Source organism: Ovis aries, chromosome 16 (assembly GCF_016772045.2).
Source record: "Ovis aries strain OAR_USU_Benz2616 breed Rambouillet chromosome 16, ARS-UI_Ramb_v3.0, whole genome shotgun sequence".
NCBI classification, from domain to species: domain Eukaryota; kingdom Metazoa; phylum Chordata; class Mammalia; order Artiodactyla; family Bovidae; genus Ovis; species Ovis aries.
The window spans coordinates 159,438-181,703 of NC_056069.1; the positions used below are offsets into that span (position 1 = coordinate 159,438).

At 41.8% G+C, this 22,266-nt stretch overlaps 1 pseudogene; it reads right to left on the reverse strand.

Annotated features, from left to right (window-relative positions):
* Positions 1-20,973, reverse strand: part of LOC101109598 (F-box only protein 16-like) — a 28,319-nt pseudogene extending 7,346 nt beyond the window's left edge.
* Between the last annotated feature and the right edge of the window lie 1,293 nt (positions 20,974-22,266).

Here is a 22,266-nt window from a genome sequence, read left to right on the forward strand (position 1 = left end):
AGCCAGACACAAAGAGATGGGGCCAATCCAAACTGTGCAAACGAAACGTGGTGAGCGTCTTGGCAGTGCTCGGGTTTGTATGTGTGCTTTCTTTTTTCCCTCAAGTTTCAGTGTTTTCTAGGCTGTCTTTACAAAACACCAAACCCTGCTTCTTTATCTGTGCCTGTGCACAGCAACAAAGGCTTCGAGGGTCCAGGAAAGAAAAGGTGAATAAAGATAACACCTTTGGGAGCTTGGTAGTAAAATCCAGAGCTTCTGCTGGAATTTTCTCCTGAAGCTTTCAACAGCAGAACTTTTGCTGTGACAGGGAGCAGCGTTCTAACAGGACTGTCAGGAGTCTTCTCCTCTGGTGTCCAGCCATTTGTCAAACTGGAAAAAAAATTTTTTTAAAAAAAAAAAAGCTCCAGGTTTAGTCTGACACCAGTGACGCATTATGAAAGAGATAAAGAACTGCATAGAAAGTGAGTTTAGTAGCTTATTCCTAACGAGTTGCATGCATTTCCTTCCCTAACAAGTACACCCCATGTTTTGCCACCTACCTGTTCTTCCTCACATTTGTGTGTGTGAGCCCAAGCAAGGCCGGTGTGCACATAGACGTGCACTTGACCTCAAAACTTGGAGTTACAGAAAAATTTGGGAGCTGGTCATAGTCATAAACTGAGAATATATACAGACTTGTAAAATGCAGATATTTAACTTCTGATGGGGCTATATCCCAATTAATCCATCATAAGTTGAAAATATCATAAATTAAAAATGCACATAATACACTTAACCTACCAAACATCCTAGCTTAGCCCAGTCTACCTTAACATGCTCAGAACGCTTACATGGACCCTGATGCTTGTTGCTGTTGTTTAGTCGCTCAGTCATGTCCAGCTGTTTTGCGACCCCATAGACTATAGCTCACCAGGCTCCTGTGTCCATGGGATTCTCCAGGCAAGAATACTGGAGTGGGTTGCCGTGCCCTCCTCCGTGAGATCTTCCTGACCCAGGGATCAAACCCGAGTCTCCTGCATTGACAGGGGTATTCTTTATCACTGAGCCACCAGGGAAGCCCTCACATGAACCTACAGTTGGGCAAAATCATCTACCACAAAGCCTATTGTATAATAAAGCGTTGACTAGTTCATGTAATTTATTGACTACTACACCTGGAGAAGGGAATGGCAACCCACTCCAGCATTCTTGCCTGGAGAGTTCCATGGCCAGAGGAGCCTGGTGGGCTACAGTCCATGGGGTTGCACAGAGTTGGACACGACTGATGCAACTTAGCATGTACACAAGCACAGTGAATGTGAAACCAGAATAGCTGTCTGGGTACTAATGGTTTTAAGTGTATTTGGCCTGTACTCTTGTGACCAAGTGGCTGACTGGGAGCTGTGGCTTACTGGCTACCCAGCACCATAAATGAGTATCCTACTGCACACGGCTAGCCACCCCTCCCAAAAAAACCCAAATACAAAATTTTAAATATGGTGTCCACTGAATGTCTATCACTTTTGCATCACTGTAAAGCCAAAAAGTTGCTAAGCCAAAGCATCTCAAGCCACGGACTGTCTGTACAACCTTAAGAGAAGACACCTGGGCAGTCAGTCTCCCCCCACAGTTTCTACATCAGCTCATTAGTGATTAAAACTCCAGGACCAGAAACAAACCTTTGCGTTTACAATTAGAGATAAGGCAATACAAGCAAATATCTCTGAGAAGGGGGAGTATATAGGGTTAAAGTCTTGTGTGTTTGTGTGTTCTCAATCACTCACTCTTGTCTGACTCTTTGGTGAGCCCACTAGGCTCCTCTGTCCATGGAATTTTCCAGGCAAGAATACCAGGATGAGGAGCCATTTCTTATTGCAAGGGGTCTTCCCGATCCAGGGATCGAATTTGTGTCTTTTGGGTCTGTGGCATTGGCAGGTGGATTCTTTACCACTAGCATCACCTGGGAAGCCCCAGTTAAAGTCCTGCTGCTGCTAAGTCACTTCAGTTGTGTCCGACTCTGTGCGACCCCATAGACGGCAGCCCACCAGGCCCCCCCGTCCCTGGGATTCTCCAGGCAAGAACACTGGAGTGGGTTGCCATTTCCGTCTCCAATGCATGAAAGGGAAAAGTGAAAGGGAAGTCACTCGGTTGTGTCCGACTCTTCACGACCCCATGGACTGCAGCCCACCAGGCTCCTGCATCCATGGGATTTTCCAGGCAAGAGTACTGGAGTGGGGTGCCATTGCCTTCTCTGAGTTAAAGTCCTACTAATATGTAAATGATTGATATGATTGGAAAGGAAAAGTTGATAGGAAGACCTGGGGAAAAAAAAAAAAAAAGAGTGCCAGAGACAGGAAGTACATGCCAAAGCAATCTGGGGCATACCAAACAAACGTTTGGGTTACTTCACAATTTTCCCCAGTGATGACCCCAAACCAGTCCCAAGATTAGTGACTGATCAAAGATGAGAGCGTGAGAGCTGGGCAAAATCAAAAGAAAGGTTCTTATGGGAACAGCTAGCAGCGGAAGGAGCTGTTATCAGAGTCTAAATCTCTGTTTTTCTTCTTTAGTCCATTAGAGAAGAGAAAACAGAAAAGTCTGGGGCTACTTGTATTTTATCGGAGAAGGCAATGGCACCCCACTCCAGTACTCTTGCCTGGAAAATCCCATGGATGGAGGAGCCTGGTGGGCTTCAGTCCATGGGGTCGTGAAGAGTCGGACAGGACTGAGCGACTTCCCTTTCACTTTTCCCTTTCATGCATTGGAGAAGGAAATGGCAACCCACTCCAGTATTCTTGCCTAGAGAATCCCAGGGATGGGAGAGCCTGGTGGGCTGCCGTCTATGGGGTCGCACAGAGTCAGACACGACTGAAGCAACTTAGCAGCAGCAGCAGTTATTATAAAGTAATCAGAATTTTATAATACTTTAGTTTTAATCATAAAATACATTGACCACCTTAAAAGGCATGAAAGTGAAAGTGAAAGTGAAGTCGTGTCCAACTCTTTGCAACCCCATGGACTGTAGCCTATGAGGCTCGTCCATCCATGGGATTTTCCAGGCAAGAGAGCTGGAGTGGTTTGCCATTTCCTTCTCCAGGGATCGTCCCAACCCAGGAATCGAACCCGGGTCTCCCCCATTGCAGGCAGATGCTTTTACTGTCTGAGCCACCAGGAAAGCCCTGGAAAAAAAAAAAAGGCATATAAAGTAAAAATGTATTTTTGACAAGCCTTATGACAAGTCAACTTCTTTGTAATCAACTTCTTTGTAATCTATTTTTTTTAATTAGTTGGTGTACTTCTTGATTAAAACCAGTTACTGTGGGACTTCCTTGGAAGTCCAGTGGTTAAGAACCCGCCAGTGCAGTGGACATGGGTTCCATCCCTGGTCTGGGATGATTCCACGTGCTGCAAGGCAAGTAAGCCTGAGGGCTACAACTGCTGAGCCCACACGCCACAGCGACTGGAGCCCAAGCACCCTGGAGCCTGTGCGCTGAACAAGAGAAGCCACTGCAGCAGGAAGACCACGCACTGCAAGAAGAGAGGAGTGGCCCCACGCTCACGGCAACCAGAGAAAGCCCGCACACAGCAGCGAAGACCAGCTCAGCCATGGACAAACCAATAAAAGAATCTGCCTTCCAACGCAAGGGGCTAGGGTTGACACCTGCTCGGGGAACTAAGATCCCACATGCCACACCTAGAGAAAGCCTGTGTGCTGCGACAAAGACCCAGTGCAGCCAAACCAAAGAATTTTAAATAAAACAAAAACTATTCAGTGTTACCAGTGCTCATCAATCTCACTTTGGACACTATTATTCAAGGGGGAGGGGGGACTCTCAAATGAAAAAAAAAAATCAGAAACCTTAACTTACAAATAACTGAATAAAATGTATTCATGTATGAATGTTCCCAGATTTCCTCTCAGCCTGTTTCTGCACAGTCCATATTTCTAACTAACATAATATGAGACTTCTTTCCTTTGGGGATGGGTTATTAGAATCATAGAGAAGCTAAACCAGAGTGGCGAGGGCCAGGGGGGGGGACCAGCCCATGATGCTGCGGTGACCTCTAAAACAAGGGGCCAGTGGGGGGCACATGGAGACAGGAGCGCTGCAGGGGTTTGGCATGTAGGCAGTTTGTGGTGGTTCAGACTGGAACTGCCTTTCCAGCAGTTATAGAGTGTGAGAGAACTGGGGGATGAAGAAAGGGGATCTGGTAAGTAGTGTTATGAGTTCTGAATTGCATCCCCTGTGATTTTTCTTTGAGAGACAACATGAAAATTGGTATTCATCTTTAAAATTACTTTGGGCAGTGCTACGTGCTACTTATAGAAACTGAGCTACGTGGGGACCCAGGATGACTAGGGAAGAAATTTTTATGGGATATAATTATCACTACAGTAAACCAGAAATAACCCCAAATGCCTCATAATAGTGAATCACCTCAGCAACATGATAAGAGAAAATATGGCATTAAGGATGCATGGGGGCTTTGGGAGTGAGGCCATTCAGAGTCTCACTAAGAATCTCTTAATTTCTTCCTTTATACATTGATTGAATAATTATGTCTAAGTTTAGAGTTACTGGAAAGATTAAATAAATGAAAATATGTATAAAATTCCTAAAAGAGTGTATGACTCATTGTACTCATGGTAGCTAATATTATAAACAGTGGTCCCCAAACTTTTTGGCACCAGGGACCAGTTTCATAGGAGAGAATTTTTCCAGGGACTGGGGTACAGGCAGGGAGGGATGGCTTCGGGATGATTCAAGTGCATTGCATTTTGCTGTAGTTCAGTCGCTCAGTCATGTCCGACTCTGCAAGTCCACGGGCTGCAGCACACCAGACTTCCCTGTCCTTCACCATCTCCTGGAGCTGGCTCACACTCACCGCCACTGGGTCAGTGATGTTCTCCTACCCTCTGGCCCTCTGTCGTCCCCTTCTCCTCCTGCCTTTAATCTTTCCCAGCATCAGTCTTTTCTAATGAGTCAGCTCTTCACATCTGGTGGCCCAAGTATGGAGTTTCAGCTTCAGCATCAGTCCTTCCAATGAATATTCAGGACTGACTTCCTTTAGGATGGACTGGTTTGATCTCCTTGCAGTTCAAGGGACTCTCAAGAGTCTGCTCCAACACCACAGTTCAAAAGCATCAATTCTTCATCACTCAGCCTTCTTTATGGTTCAACTCTCGCATCCATACATGACTACTAGAAAACCTACAGCATTACATTTATTGCGCACTTTATTTCTAATGTGATGCCCCTGCTGATCTGATGAGAGAAACCAATGGGCCTGTGGCCCAGAGGTTGGGGACCCCTGTTATAAAATATCATAGTGATGTTAAAAATAAGCATGAGGGGTAAATCGTTAGATATACAATAATTAAATTACAAAGCATACAGTTACCATGTTTGTACATTAACAAGGACAGGAAGCACATTTGCAAGGATTGAGGTCAGCTCAATTATTGTCATGGAGAACATGATAGAAGGAGAGAACAGGCACAGATTGAAGAACAGTGATTCAGAATGACTATAAAAGAACGTTAGTACTGAAAAAATTTATAAAGTACTGAAGAAATTTATAAAAGAACACATTCAATCCTTTTCCTCTAGAGATTAAAGATAATTACATTGGTTTCTCATTTATTTCCCTAATTATAGCAGTCAAAGATAATTTATATTTGGCTTTGATAGGTGTTCTTTGCCTTGGGGGTTTCTCCTTTCTAACTGTGTTTATTTAGTCTAATAGAAAATGAATTTGCATCCCTTGAACTTCTACCAGGTGAAGGTGGGTAGATGACTGAGAAGAATGTTTAACAGCTGGGGAAAATCCCCTTGGAATTTAAAAGGTGCTGGGAATAATCCAAAAAGTAGATAATCCATGGAAGAATTAACTGTACATGAATTTGGTAATCGCCCAGTATCTTTCTCTTTTCAATTTCTTTTTAAATTGAAGCATTGTTATTTTACAGTGTTTTTGATATCTAGCATAGTGATTTGTATATGTATACACACACACACACACACACAAACACACACACACATATATTCTGTTTTAGATTCTTTTCCACTGTGGGTTATAATAAGATATTAGATATAGTTCCTTGTGCTATACAGTAGGTTCCTGGGTTTTTTTTTAAATCTATTACATATATATATATGTGTGTGTATATATATATATATATATAAAATAGTATATATGTATCTGTCCCACATCTCTTGCTTCAGCTCTTCAAGAAAAAAGAGCCATACCATCACAGCCAGGGATCTAATGTGTGAGGCGGGGAGCAGCTAGGACTGTTTTCTTATCCTAGTCCCATGTATGATACCTCATTTTACAGTTAGTTCCTTTTTAATATTAATATCATATAATTAGTATACGACATTGTGCTACATTAATTTATGCTATACTATCTTATATGACCATCACTGGCGACTCAGTGGAAAAGAATATGCCTGCCAAGCAGGACACAGGGGGTCAATCCCTGGGTCAGGAAGATCCCTTGAAGAAGGAAATGGCAACTGGCTCCAGTATTCTTGCTTGGGAAATCACATGGACAGGGGAGCCTGGTGGGTTTACAGTCCACAGGGTTGCAAAAGACTCTGACACGACTTAGTGACTAAACAGCAACAATACTATCTTATATCATATCATAATTATATTTTATAGTTACTTTTAATGCCTTTCAGGATTTCTTGACAATAGGATTGTGAAAATCCCATTTTCAGTAGGATTTTCAATAGGATTGTGAAAATCCCTAGTTGTCCCAAGGATTCTTGCTGCACTTTCAAGATGTGAGGACCATTGCTAGGGCATCAGCGCCACTCACCTCACACCAAATGGCAAGGAAAGGAAAGTTCTCAGGCAGTGAGGTCAAGATGAAGGAAGAGGCTGTTTTTGTTTTTGTTTTGCTTTTTGGCTATATTATCCTGGGCTTCACTGGTGGCTCAGCTGGTAAAGAATCTGTCTGCAATGCAAGAGACCTGGGTTTGATCCCTGGATTGGGAAGATCCCCTGGGGAAGGAAATGGCAACCCACTCCAATATTCTTGCTTGGAAAATCCCATGGACAGAGGAACTTGGCGGGCTACAGTTCATGGGGTCAAAAAGAGTCAGACACGACTGAGCATGCACACATGGCTAAATATAAAATACTTTTTGGATTGTCTATCATTGAATAGGTTTCACATTACATCTTGCCCCTTGCTATCCAGATTGTTTTTAAAAGTGACTTTACTTCTAATATGAGATTGAGCTTTAAAGCCAATACTTGACTCCTACAATGAAAATCCCAAGTAATGCTAAGTTTAAAAATCAGTATCCTTGGGCTTCCCTGGTGGCTCAGTGGTAAAGAATCTACCTGCCAATACAGGTAACATGGGTTTGATCCCTGAATTGGGAAGATCCTACATGCAGCGGAGCAACTAAGCCCATGTGCCACAACTACTGAGCCTGTGTTGATCCCATGCACCACAACTTAAATGAGAAGGCTCTAGAGCCCAGTCTCTGCAACAAGAGAAGCCATGGCCATGAGAAGCTTGCACACCACAACTAGAGAAAAGCCTGTGCAGCGAGGAAGACTCAGCACAGCCATGAATAAAGGAAAATTTTTTTAAAATCTGTATGCTTACTTCTCTCCTTTCTTTTTTTTATTGAAAATGCATTCCTTATGCTATCAATCTGTTATGTTGTTCATAAAACACACAGACAAATAAAGCCTAAAACCTAAAATGGAGAGAGAAAACTGAATAAAAATAAACTGGAAATATCCCCTTCAAACTTAATTCCTGTGGCTTTCATGGAGGTATAAAGATTACCATATGATCTACTGAATTTATGGAATAAGTTTGTTGTTGGGCAAAAGAGAAAAACCAGAGAGTATCATTTATTCATTTAGAAAATATTTATTAAATGCCTGATAGCATCAAGCAATGCACAACACAGAGAATGGTAAAACCATGCCTGACCCTATAGTTTGGCTGACTGGAGTAGAGAGATAATTAGTGATCTTTGCAAATATCAGTGACCTTTGAAATATATGCTTCTATTAGTTATGATAAAAGAAAAGAATTAACAAGATCTTTTTAAAAGTTTGAAGACCTTGAATTTTATCCAGGGTGATATTAAAAATGTTTAACAACTGGCAATGCTACCAACCAATCAAAATAGGCAGAGGCTGGTCAGCCATACCAATGAATTCTGCCTGAATATTAGCCCTGGTTATATTAACTTAGGGATTTCCATTCATAGTAAGTAGAATGAAAATGCAAATGTAGTCATTTTAAATATGTCCCTTTTCATTTTATCTATTTGCTTTTTTTATAAGTCTCTTTTTTAAGTTGTTGGTAACAAAGTTAGTTTAAAAACAAATACAATATGAGAAAAACTTAGCTAGATTTTAAATTTCAGGTATTTCTCATTTTGCCATTTTTAGTGAATTTATTTTATAAAATTTTACTATTATTTTGAATAGATATTACCTTCACATGATTAAAAACATTCACATGATTAAAAATTGAAAAGACACAAAAGGCTCTCCAGGTAAGAGTCTCTTCCACCCTTTAGACAGTTTTCCTGTCTGAAGGGAATCAATATTGCCCCTTTTCTTATAAAAGTAAAAGTAAAGTGAAGTCGATCAGTCATGTCCAACTCTTTGCGACCCCACGACTGTAACCTGCCAGGCTCCTCTGTCCATGGGGTTTTCCAGGCAAGAATACTGGAATGGGTTGCCATTTCTTTCTCCAGGGGATATGTAAAGTCTTCCAGAAACATTGTGTACATGACTTATTTTTCCTTCTTTAGGTTAGTAAATATCTTTAGACTGGAGCTTGTAGACCAGCACAGAAAAGAAGTGGTGACTAAATCAGACAAACAAGAACAGCAAGATACAGAGCTTTATGATGGATTGAATGTTTATGTCACCCCTAATTCCTAAATTGAAACCCTAACCCTGTGGTAATGACCCAGGGAGGTGGGTGGGGCCTTTGAGAGGATTAGGTCATGAGGAAGAGCATTCATATATGGGATTGCAAGCATCCATGCTCAGTCACTCAGTTGTGTCCGACTCTTTGCAACCCCATGGATTGTAGGGATTTTCCAGGCAAGGATACTGGAGTGGGTTGCCACTTCCTACTGCAGGGATCTTCCCTGACCCAGAGAGCAAACCAGCGTTTCCTGATAGGCAGGCAGATTCTTCACCACTGAGCCACCAGGGAAGCCCTCCTGAATGAGTTTAGTGTCCTTTATTAAAGAGACTACAGAATGACCTGTTAGCCCTTTTGTCAAGTGAAGACACACGGAGAGTCTCTGAGCCAGAAAGCAGGTTCCCACCAGACACTGAGTCTGCTAGCACCTTGATCTTGGACTTTCCAGCCTCTAAAACTATGAGAATAAATTTTCTGCTGTTTATAAGCCCCGGCCCCGACCAGTGTTTCGTTATAGCACCTGGGATGGACTAAGACATACGGGAAAATGAATCTCAGTAACTCACAGGGTAGGATATTCTGTCTCCGGCCATACTCTGGGGCAAAGATGCTCCCTTAAAAGGGAAGAAGGCTTTGACTGTATGCTTTAAAGATGGACAATTTCAAGTTCATTATATACATCTAGAGTTAAAGAAATCAAAGCATATTTTTTAAAGGGATCCTGATTTGTTTTTTTTAATTAAGGTACAATTCATACACCACACCACCCAGCATTTTCGTATATTCACAAGGCTATAAAGCCAGCACTGCTGTCTAATTTCAGAATGTTTTCATTACCTCCCAAAATAAATTCCATACCCATTACAGTCAGTCACTCCTCATCTGCTCCCTGGCCCCTAGAAACCAGTCATCTATTTTCTGTCTGTATGGATCTGTCTATTTTGAATATTTCATATCAGTTCAGTTCAGTCGCTCAGTCGTGTCCGACTCTTTGCGACCCCATGAATCGCAGCACGCCAGGCCTCCCTGTCCATCACCACCTCCCGGAGTTCACTCAGACTCGCGTCCATCGAGTCAGTGATGCCATCCAGCCATCTCATGGAATCATATACTAGATGGCCTCGGTGTCTGGTTTCGTTTACTTAGCATGCTGTGTTCAAAGTTTATCTATGTGCCAGTACCATACTGTCTTGATGACTGTGGCTTTGTAGTAGAGCCTGAAGTCAGGCAAGTTGATTCCTCCAGTTCCATTCTTCTTTCTCAAGATTGCTTTGGCTATTCGAGGTTTTTTGTATTTCCATACAAATCTTGAAATTATTTGTTCTAGTTCTGTGAAAAATGTGCCTGGTAGCTTGATAGGGATTGCATTGAATTTGTAAATTGCTTTGGGTAGTATACTCATTTAGTCATCAAGACAGTATGGTACTGGCACAAAGACAGACATATAGATCAATGGAACAAAATAGAAAGCCCAGAGATAAATCCACACACATATGAACACCTTATCTTTGACAAAGGAGGCAAGAATATACAATGGAGTAAAGACAATCTCTTTAACAAGTGGTGCTGGGAAAACTGGTCAACCACTTGTAAAAGAATGAAACTAGATCACTTTCTAACACCGCACACAAAAATAAACTCAAAATGGATTAAAGATCTAAATGTAAGATCAGAAACTATAAAAATCCTAGAGGAGAACATAGGCAAAACACTCTCAGACATAAATCACAGCAGGATCCTCTATGATCCACCTCCCAGAATACTGGAAATAAAAGCAAAAATAAACAAATGGGATCTAATTAAAATTAAAAGCTTCTGCACAACAAAGGAAACTATAAGCAAGGTGAAAAGACAGCCTTCTGAATGGGAGAAAATAATAGCAAATGAAGCAACTGACAAACAACTAATCTCAAAAATATGCAAGCAACTTATGCAGCTCAACTCCAGAAAAATAAACGACCCAATCAAAAAATGGGCCAAAGAACTAAATAGACATTTCTCCAAAGAAGACATATGGATGGCTAACAAACACATGAAAAGATGCTCAACATCACTCATTATTAGAGAAATGCAAATCAAAACCACAATGAGGTACCACTTCACACCAGTCAGAATGGCTGCGATCCAAAAATCTGCAAGCAATAAATGCTGGAGAGGGTGTGGAGAAAAGGGAACCCTCCTACACTGTTGGTGGGAATGCAAACTAGTACAGCCACTATGGAGAACGGTGTGGAGATTCCTTAAAAATTGCAAATAGAACTACCTTATGACCCAGCAATCCCACTTCTGGGCATACACACCGAGGAAACCAGAATTGAAAGAGACACATGTACCCCAATGTTCATCGCAGCACTGTTTATAATAGCCAGGACATGGAAACAACCTAGATGTCCATCAGCAGATGAATGGATAAGAAAGCTGTGGTACATATACACAATGGAGTATTACTCAGCCGTTAAAAAGAATTCATTTGAATCAGTTCTGATGAGATGGATGAAACTGGAGCCGATTATACAGAGTGAAGTAAGCCAGAAAGAAAAACACCAATACAGTATACTAACACATATATATGGAATTTAGGAAGATGGCAATGACGACCCTGTATGCAAGACAGGGAAAGAGACACAGATGTGTATAACGGACTTTTGGACTCAGAGGGAGAGGGAGAGGGTGGGATGATTTGGGAGAATGCCATTCTAACATGTATACTATCATGTGAATTGAATCGCCAGTCTATGTCTGACGCAGGATGCAGCATGCTTGGGGCTGGTGCATGGGGATGACCCGGAAAGTTGTTATGGGGAGGGAGGTGGGAGGGGGGTTCATGTTTGGGAATGCATGTAAGAATTAAAGATTTTAAAATTTAAAAAATAAAAAACTAAAATTAAAAAAAAAAAGAAAAAGAAAAAAAAAACAAAAAAAAAAAAACAAAGTTTATCTATGTTGTAGCATATATCAGCACTTCATTCTTTTTTCTTGCCCGTGCTTTTTAAAATTTAACCATTTTTAAGTGTACAATCCAGTGACACGATGCACTCACATTGTTGTGCAACATGCCCACCATGCATCTGCAGAACTGTTTTTAAAACTCAAGCTGAAACTCTACCCACTAAATAACGTCCCTATTTCTTCGTAACCTCTATTTTACTTTCTTTCTCTGTGAATTTGCCTATTCTAAGAACTTCATAAAAGTGGAATCAAACCATATTGGTCCTTTTGTGTGTGGTTTCTTTCACATAGCACAATGTCTTCAAAGTTCATTCATGTGAGTAGCTTGAAACAGAACTGCCTTTCATTTTAAGCCTGAATACTATTCCATTGTTTGGCTAGACCCCATTTTGTTTACCCATTTCTCACCAAATGGACGTTTGGGTGTTTACATTTTTGACAATTATGAATAATGCCACTGTGAACATTAGTGTACACATTTTTGTATGACCACGTTTCCAGTTCTCTTGGGTGGAAGAGACTCTCAATGAGACTGCAGAAGAATTTGATGAGTAATACACATCAGCCAGAGATGGATAGAGTAAGTCCCCTCATACAAACATTTGAGTTTCGAACTTTCAAAGATGCGAATGTGTGTTCGCATGTCCAATCACATTAGTTCATGTGTCTGGCATGCACGGTCACGTGTGTCCATCCTCTACAGGTGGCTGTGCTTTTGTGTACTTTACAGTACAGTAGAGCAGTTTTTTCATTTCAAGCCCAGGATGTCTGGAAGCAAGCTTACAAACAGCGGGGTGTAGCCAGTTGTGTTAGTTGGGTACCGAGGCTGACTGTGTTGGATTTATGATCAAATTGGACCTATGGATTCGCTTTTGGAACAGAACTCATTCATAAAGAGTGGACTTACTGTACTTTGATCATGGACAACGGTCATTGAGACTGTTTCCTTTGAGAAAGTGTGAAAGTAATTTAAATATGGATATATAGATTTATATACATTCCTTTGTTACTGTTCTTTTTCATTATGATTTATTCCAGGATACTAGATATAGTTCCCTGTACTATACAGTAGGACCTTGTTGCTTAGCCATTCTAAATGTAACAGCTTGCATCTACCAACCCCAAACTCCCGGTCTGTCCTGATCCCTCCTCTCCTCCCGCTTGGCAACCACAAGTCTGATCTCTACGTCTGTGAGTCTGTTTCTGTTTTGAGGGTAGGTTCACTGGTGCCACAGTTTAGATTCCACATATAAGTGATATTCATATGGTGTTTGTCTTTCTCTTTCTGACTTAGAATCAAGTATACTTTAAATAGTTACCCATTTTCAAGCAGAGCTCTTCTTTCTTCAAATACCTATCAGTTCAGTTCAGTTCAGTTCAGTCTCTCAGTCGTGTCCGACTCTTTGTGACCCCATGAATCGCAGCATGCCAGGCCTCCCTGTTCATTACCATCTCCCGGAGTTCACTCAGACTCACGTCCATCGAGTCCGTGATACCATCCAGCCATCTCATCCTCGGTCGTCCCCTTCTCCTCCTGCCCCCAATCCCTCCCAGCATCAGAGTCTTTTCCAATGAGTCAATTCTTCGCATGAGGTGGCCAAAGTACTGGAGCTTCAGCTTCAGCATCATTCCCTCCAAAGAAATCCCAGGGCTGATCTCTTTCTGAATGGACTGGTTGGATCTCCTTGCAGTCCAAGGGACTCTCAAGAGTCTTCTCCAACACCGCAGTTCAAAAGCATCAATTCTTCGGCACTCAGCCTTCCTCACAGTCCAACTCTCACATCCATACATGACCACAGGAAAAACCATAGCCTTAACTAGACGGACCTTAGTCGGCAAAGTAATGTCCCTGCTTTTGAATATGCTACCTATAATTTTAAAAAAAAGATTGAATGATTTCATATTTTGTGGTTCAAAATACCCATTAAAAAGACATCATTAGGACTTCCCCAATGGGCCAGTGGTTAAGTATCTGCCTGCCAATGCAGGGGACATTGGCTCAATCCTTGGTTCCAAACGATTCCACATGCCTAGGTGCAACTAAGCACAAGTGCTACAAGTACTGAAGCCTGCCTGCCCTGGAGCCCCTGCTCCCCAACAAGAGAAGCCACCGTAATGAGAAGCCTGCTCACTGCAGCCGGAGAGTGGCCCCTGCTTGCCAAAACCAAAGCCAGCCTGTGCACAGCAATGAAAACCGAGCACAGTCAAAAATAAAATAAATAAATTTTTAAAAAGACATCATTAAAGAATCAATCACTAAATATTGCCAGTCTTTTCCGTTTTATCAACTGAGTAAAAGAGACAGATTTTGTACCTGAAAGGGTAGCTTTATTTATAACTTGGGCAAACTTTCCTTTTTCTCAGTTTCTCCATGTGAGACCATTCATCTTAGAGAATAAATAATTTTTAAAGGCAAGAAATAAGAAAAGAATGGAACTATAAAGTGAAATCATTTTTGGAATATGAAAGGCGATGACAAAACTGACAAAGGAAAAATAGGAAAATGGACAACCTCCCTCCAAATATTTCAGCATTACTAGTATTAGAACTTGTGAAATTTATGAGTGAGTAGCTCTGTTTTTTTATTTCATGAGTTCACATACCAGTGGGTGTACATTACATATATGTTTGCATATGTGCGCCTCTGGGCTTATAGTTCAGTGTTTATCTGTATAGGTTTGTTGTTATATACCACTGAGGACAGAAACTATATCTTATTCACCTTGACTTCTCCACTGCAGAGTGCTGTATGTGGCATATTACAGGTGCTCAAGCTTGCTGGAAGGAACAAATATGCTTGTGACAAATGAATATCCTTTGGATGTATCGCTACCATGTGAGTGTATTTACATATTAGTGGAGAGGTGTTTTCCTGAGCTTCAGTCATTTGTGTATCTATCTGAATGGGTGAGGAAGGGACCACTTGAGTGAGAGGGTTTGGCAGAGGAGGGCAAGCTGGAGCCAGGAAGCAAGAGACAGCAGGTAACAGGTGTGACTGTCTCTCTGGCGCCCACCCTGCGCTCTATCGGCTTTCAAAACCGGGCTCCATGTTTTCCCGTCCTCCTGGCACTTTCTAAATTCTCTCGCACTGTCAGAACATTCCTATTTAGAAACTAGCTCAGGGCTATTTCTTCCTTTTTGTGGAGGAGGATGAGGAGCTGGTTTCATGCTTCCAACAGATCTGTTTTCCTTCCTTTTTTTAGACTCTCAAGTTCTGCTATCAAAGAGCAGGCAAAATGGAGACTGAAATAATTGATTCAACAACAACCTCAAGGCCTGTAATATGCCATCTTTGCTACTAACCAGGGAATATCATATATCACAAGTAGACACTTTTTATACTTTAGAGAAGAAGAAAAAGAATACTATTTTCTCCTCCCTCCTAATTAACTGCCCCCTGGGCCACTAAGACCCTCAAATAACAGTGACAGATAATCTCAGAATTTTTAGATGACAATAGAAGGGGATTTCCCTGGTGGTCCAGTGGTTAAGACTCTGTGTTTCCACTGCAGAAAGCAAGGGTTCAATCCCTGGTTGGGCAATTAAGGTCCCACAAGCCAATGGAGTGGTCAAAACAAGCAAACAAAGAAAAAGAAAACAGAAGAGAGCCTATAAAATAAAATTTAAAACCTATAGAATTTTTCAGAAAACTGAAAAATTAGGATTCAGGGCTTTCATGGTGGTCCAGGGGTTAAGAATCTGCCTGCCAATGCAGGACATACAGGTTCCATTCCTGGTCGGAGAAGATTCCACATGCCTCAGGACAGCTAAGCCAGTGATCCACAACTATTGATCCCGCACGGCCTAGAGTCCATGTACTGCAGCTAGAGAGTAGCCCCCACTCGCTGCAACCAAAGAAAGCCCTCATGCACCAGCGAAGACTCAGTGCAGCCAAGGAAAAATAAAGAATAACAAAACAAAGAGAAAAATCAGGATTCACACATTTCCTGAACCCTTCTCTTGTGTCTAACAAAGTCCTATCAAGCATCTAATTCCCCTCCTAAGTCTCGGGCACCAGCAATTCTCTGGCTCCCACTGGTCTCACTCTTCCCAATTCCTCCTCCACTTGCAGCCCATGCTCCACCTGGCCTTTCTGGGAGTTGCTATTGCCCACCAGGTGATTCTGTTCATTTTCTCTTCCCAGGTAGATTACAGCTACTTCCCCTTATATGATCCACAGGTTCCAGGGGAAGCTCTCAACAAAACACCTGCTGACTGAACAACAACAAGAGATTCAGGTGTCATAGGATTTTAGGGCTAAAAGGAATCTTAGGATCTTTTTGTTCACTTTTTCTGTTTTAGAGAGGATAAGCAGAGGCCCAAAGGGTTACCTTTATAGATTTTAAAGAAAAATCACTGGTTCCAGACTATGTTTAACTGAATAATATAATTGGTTCCTCACTAAAAAGCCATGTGGTACAAGCATGCTTAGTCATGTCCAAGTCTTGGAGACCCCCTGGACTGTAGCCTGCCAGGCTCCTCTATCCATAGGATTTCTCAGGCAAGAATACTGGACTGGGTTGCCATTTCCTACTCTACAGGAATCTTCCTGGCCCAGGGATCAAACCCACGTCTCTTGCATGTCCTGCATTGACAGGCAGATTTTTCATCACTACACCTTGGAAACCCTGCTAGAACCATGGTCTTTCTATTCTGACCCCCAACCTTGATCTTCCCTATTCTGACCTCAAGCCCTACATTCTCGATGAATTGCTGCCCATGGTTTGACCTGACAGTGGGAAAAAAAACAATTAAGTCCCAGGATGACAAACTCCTTTGAAAAGGAGGTTGGGAGGACCATCGTGATGTCCAATGACAACAGAAGGCATCAGAAAGAAAAGGGCACTGACCTGAAGGGCTGTGGAGAGTCAGTGAGAAAGTGGCAGGGGGACTTCCCTGGTGGTCTAGTGGCTGAGACTCCACACTCCCTATGTACGGGGCCCGAGTTCCATCTCTGGTCAGGGAACTGGATTCCACACGCTGCAGCTAAAAAGATCCCACACGCCGCATCTAGAGACCCTGCATGCTGTAACGAAGACCCAGTGCAGCCAAATAGATAAAGAAAATAAATATTTAAATAAATAAATGATAAATAAAGTCAGTCATTGATAATAAAATAAAATGAAGAAGGTAGGAGATAGGGTCTTTAGAGGGCCAATGACCAAGTCTAAGCAGAGTCCAAGCAAATCCAGTTCTTCACCAAAAGGCGATTAGAGTCAGGTAGGAACTGATAGGCATGAGGGGCAGAAAGAGAAACACTAGATAAACTCAGATCTGGTTCTGACTCTACCCTTGACAAGAAGTATAATTTGGAACAAATTATTTAACTGTCAGGCCCTTAGGCAGACTCAGAATCTTATAGTCTCTGGTTGGGAGCAAGTCTTCATTCCAAGGATTTGCAATCAGATTTTTGATCTTAAAAAGCTGGAAGAGGATAAATTGGGAGTTTGGGATTAACATATACACACTGTTATATATAAAGTAAATAACCAACAAGGACCTACTTATAGTACATACGCTACTCAGTATTGTGTAATCACCCATAAGGGAAAGACTCTGAAAAGGAATAGACATGTATAACTGAACCCCTCTGCTGTACACTTGAAACTAACACAACATTGTAAATCGGCCATACTTCAGTTAAACTTAAAAAAGAGCCGGAAACGGTATCACTTCAAGTGGAAAACATCAGAGAGAATCGTCTTTCCTTGCAGAATGCTGCCGTTTGTTTACATCACAGTTTACTCAGAGCCTGCTGTTAAGTCAAAATCCCATGGTCGTTATTTTAGTCTGTTGACACTGTGGTTGCATATTTCACCAGGTGACATCATTACCATGGAGGAGTAAGACATTTTGGGGCTCCTAAATGATGACCGATGGATGGTGGTTAGGTGCTTTTTCTCAGAACACCCCTTTAACTACATGTGTACTGAACTACATGTGTGAACCATAGTTAAAAAAAAAGAAAAGAAAAGAAATGTTGATCACTTTCAATTAAAACACTAGATGGGGAAAAAACCCTACACTAGACAGCAAAGAAATACATACTTACAAAACATTCCTCCTCTCAACATTTTCACAAGGCCTGAATTATCTTGTAATCTGAGGATGCTATAATTTTGGTATCTACATTTGAATTCAATCTCTGCTTAAAGCCTCTTGTGAAGTTAAACTCCTATGAGGTTTATTTTAGACTGAAACAGTTTCATATTTTTCATTTTACTACAGAATAGAAAAAAGGCAAAATTTAAAAAAAAAAAAAAAAACAAAAAACAGGGACTTCCCTAGTGGTACAGTGTTTAAGACTCTGCGCTTGCAATGCAGGGTGCCTGGGTTCTATCCCTGGCCAGCAAACTAAAATCCCATATGCTGTGCAGTGTGGCCAAAACAAAAAAAGAGGACCTCAAAATTATGCTGATCATTGGCAAATGCTCTGTTGTAGAAGTGTAGAAAAGCCCTTGAAGTTATCGTATGGACACGGTCAGCCCAGCTCTAAACTTAGGTATCTATTTTGAACCCCTTTCACAGTGTCAGAATGTTAGACCTGGAAGGGGCCTTTGAGGTCATCTGATCCAAGCCACTCAATTTCCAAAGGCAGGTAGCAAAGATCAGAGGCATAAGAGACTCACTGATGTCAAGCAGGAGATTATTTAGTATAGCTGATCTGGAACCTGTGTTTTTCAATTCTCAGCATTATTGTTCTTTGGTCGCTTTTACTTATATTTGTTTTTTAAATTCTTAGATATCATTGCACTGTATATGGTAAAAAACAAAAACTCTCTCTTCCAACAGACTTCCCTCCCACTCTTCCATGTCGCCCAACTTTTCAGGGGAAACCACTATTGACAGTTGGGCTTCTCTGGTGGCTCAACCGGTAAAGAACCCACCTGCCAATGCAGGAGACATAAAGAGACGTGGGTTTAATCCCTGGGATGGGAAGATTCCCTGGAGGACGGCATGGCAACCCACTCTAATATTCTTGCCTGGAAAATTCCATGGACAGAGGAGCCTGGAGGGCTACAGTCTGTGGAGCTGCAAAGAGTCGGACCAGACAGAGCACATGTGCACACACTATTAACAGTTTGCTGTATGCATATGCAAATTCCATGTGTGTGTCCAAGCACTGATACATTCATTCACATACATATGGGTATATACACGGGCCAAGATTTTTTTAATTTGTATTATATTTAATTTTTATTGAATTATAATTGATATATAATATAATGTTAGTTTCAGGTGTACAACATGGTGATTTGACAGTTTTTTAATTTTAATTATCTTTTTATTGAAGGATTTTGCTTTACAGAATTTTGTTTTTCTGTCAAACCTCAACATGAATCAGCCATAGGTATGCATATATCCCCTCCCTTTTGAACCTCCCTCCCCTCTCCCTCCCCACCCCACCCCTCTAGGTTGATACAGTGCCCCTGTGTGAGTTTCCTGAGCCATGCAGCAAATTCCCATTGCCTATCTATTTTACATATGGCAGGCTAAGATTTTTGAAAATACTTTTACTCCAAACTAGAACCTAACTAAATCAAAATAAAAATGGGGGGGGGGATAAAATGGGAGTTCTGAGCAACAAAATAAATATCATTCCTAATAGAAATTGTTGTTTCTCTTATCATTGCTCATCTAGAAAGTACATGAAATTTTAAAGCATTTGTATTGATTTGACTGCACTGGGTCTTAGTTGTGCCCTGTGGGCTCTTTAGCTACAGCATGCAAACTCTTGCCGCATGTAGGATCTAGTTTCCTGAACACAGAGGGAACCCAGGCCCCCTGCATTGGGAGCACAGACCCTGAGCCACTGGGCCACCAGGGAATTCCCTAGAAATTCTCATAAAATTTGACAAAAGCTATTCAGGCTTCCCAGGTGGAGCCAGTGTTAAAGAACTCACCTGCTAGGACTTCCCTGGTGGTCCAGGGCTAAGACTCCATGCTCCCAATGCAGGGGGCCTGGGTTTGATTTCTGGGCAGGGAACTAGATCCCACATGCTGCAACTAAGGGTTCACATGCTTCAACAAAAATTGCAACCAAATAAATTTAAAAAAGAAAACTCACCTGCTAATGCAGATGATATAAAGGACACTGGGTTTGATCCGTGGGTCATGAAGATCCCTTGGAGGAGGTCACGGCCACCTACTCCAGTATTCTTGCCTGGAGAATCCCACAGACAGAGGAGCCTGGCCGGCTATAGTCCATAAGTCTGACACGACTCAGTGACTAACACACATGAAGGGTCCTCAGTGCTCCGCACGGTGGGTAGGGTGGAATTTATCCTTTGGAGCAGTCTGTTATCGCTTTTGCTTCATAGGATTACCTTGGTATTTTACAAAGATCGTTCTGGGACCAGAATAGAGGACGGATTAGAGACAGTGAAACCAGCTGAGGGGTTACTGCAATGTACCAGGTGAAGGGGGTTGAGTGTGTGAACTGAGAATGTGGAGCCGATGTGCACAAGTCAAAGGAGAAGAGGGGTCTGGATGAAGAGACCTCGGAGGAAGACTCACAGAGCCTGAAAACCAGTTGGATATAGAGGTGAAGGGGAGCTGGTAGACAGTCTGCCTTCTCATCTCCTAAATCTTTTTAAAAATATTTATTAATTTATTTGGCTGTGCTGGGTCTTAGTTGCAGCACACAAGGTCTTCAGTTGCAGTATGTGGGACTGAATTCCCTGGCCAGTGATAGAACCTGGGCCCCAGCCCTGGGAGCCAAAAGTCTTAGCACTGAACCACCAGGGAAGTCCCTAAGATCTTTCTTTCTAAGCAGGTACTCTGTATCTCTTGCCAACTCTGGCCATGTAACTGGGGCTCAATTAAAGTTTTCTTTATTTTTGTTCTAAATTTATTTCAGTTTTTTTCAACTAAAATTTTTGAAGAAATCCTTCATTTTGTTTTTTTTTTATCCACTATACAGTCCTAAGCAATTCCTGTTCATGTTTTGATTACCAAAATTTTAATGCTTTTTTTTCCTTTAAAGCATGATTTCAACTAATAAAATAGTTCTTATTACTCACCTGGTCATTCAAAAGCTGATGGTTTAGGGGTGTCCAGGTACTCATCTTTGTCTGCATTTTGGGACCATTTGTGTTTTTTGGAGGTGCAAATTCCATCATGAAATAACTGGATATTCTTCTGTAAGAAAAACTATACCTGCAGAAGAAATGAAGCATACAATCTTCAGAATACTAAAAACACTCATTCCATACAATCCTCTTTAGTACACTGGGGCAGGGACTAGGGGGAGAGTAACATTTACTGGGAGTGTTTTATATGTCAGGCACTTAACAGGTTTGCTCAATTAAAATTCATAACAATATGGTAAGGTGGTGGGTTTTAGCTTATTTTACAGATGAAGGAAATGAGGCTCACTGAAGTTACATGCTTTGCCCAGAGTTATACAGACAGTAGGTGGTGCAAGAGGGAATCAGACCCAGGTCTGTTTAACTCTGTTTGATTTTCACTGGACCAAGGGGAAAAAAATCAGAATCCCTCTTAGCTAAGAACATACCATATTGGTCAGAAAGAAGTATTTATAAAATCACCGTGCAATCTGAACTACTCCATTTTGTCCCTTGTGACCTCCTTCTTCCTCTGTTAACTTTCTGACATCTAGCTAACAAGGGCTCTAGCTTGCTACCGTATTTAAGAAGTAGAAGAGTACAATGGACAAGGCCAAGAATTTACATATGGATAGATTTGGGTTTATTGGGAAAAATACACTGGGGAAAATATACAATACACCCAGTAGTGTATATGTCTGCCTTCATTTTTGTGGCCTCATGGCATGTGGGATCTCAATTCTCCCACCAGAGACGGAACTCGCATCCCTTGTATTGGAAATGTTGAGTCCTAACCATGACTGCTCTTGTTCAGTCACTAAGTTGTGTCCAACTCTTTGCAACTCCATGGGCTGAAGTACACCAGGCTTCCCTGTCCTTCACTATCTCCCAGAGTTTGCTCAGACTCATGTCCATTGAGCTGGTGATGCCATCCAACCATCTCATCCTCTCTTGCCTCCCTTCTCCTCCTGCCTCCAATCTTTCCCAGCATCAGGGTCTTTCCCAAGGAGTTGGCTCTTTGTATCAGGTGGCCAGAGTTTTGGAGCTTCAGCTGCAGCATCAGTCCTTCCAGTGAATATTCAGGGTTGATTTCCTTTAGGATTGACTCATTTGATCTCCTTGCTGTGCAAGGGAGTCTCAAAGGTCTTCTCCAGTACCACAATTAAAAAGCATCAATTCTTCAATGCTCGACCTTCTTTATGATCCAATTCTAACCATTTGACAGTCAGGGAAGTCCCTATGTCTGCCTTCATTGGATTAGAGCACTCTAATTTCCATGAGGGATTACTTTTCCCTCAGTGTGTAGGGTCTGCTGGGTTAATCAAGGTGGCCTCCCCTTGCCCAGTC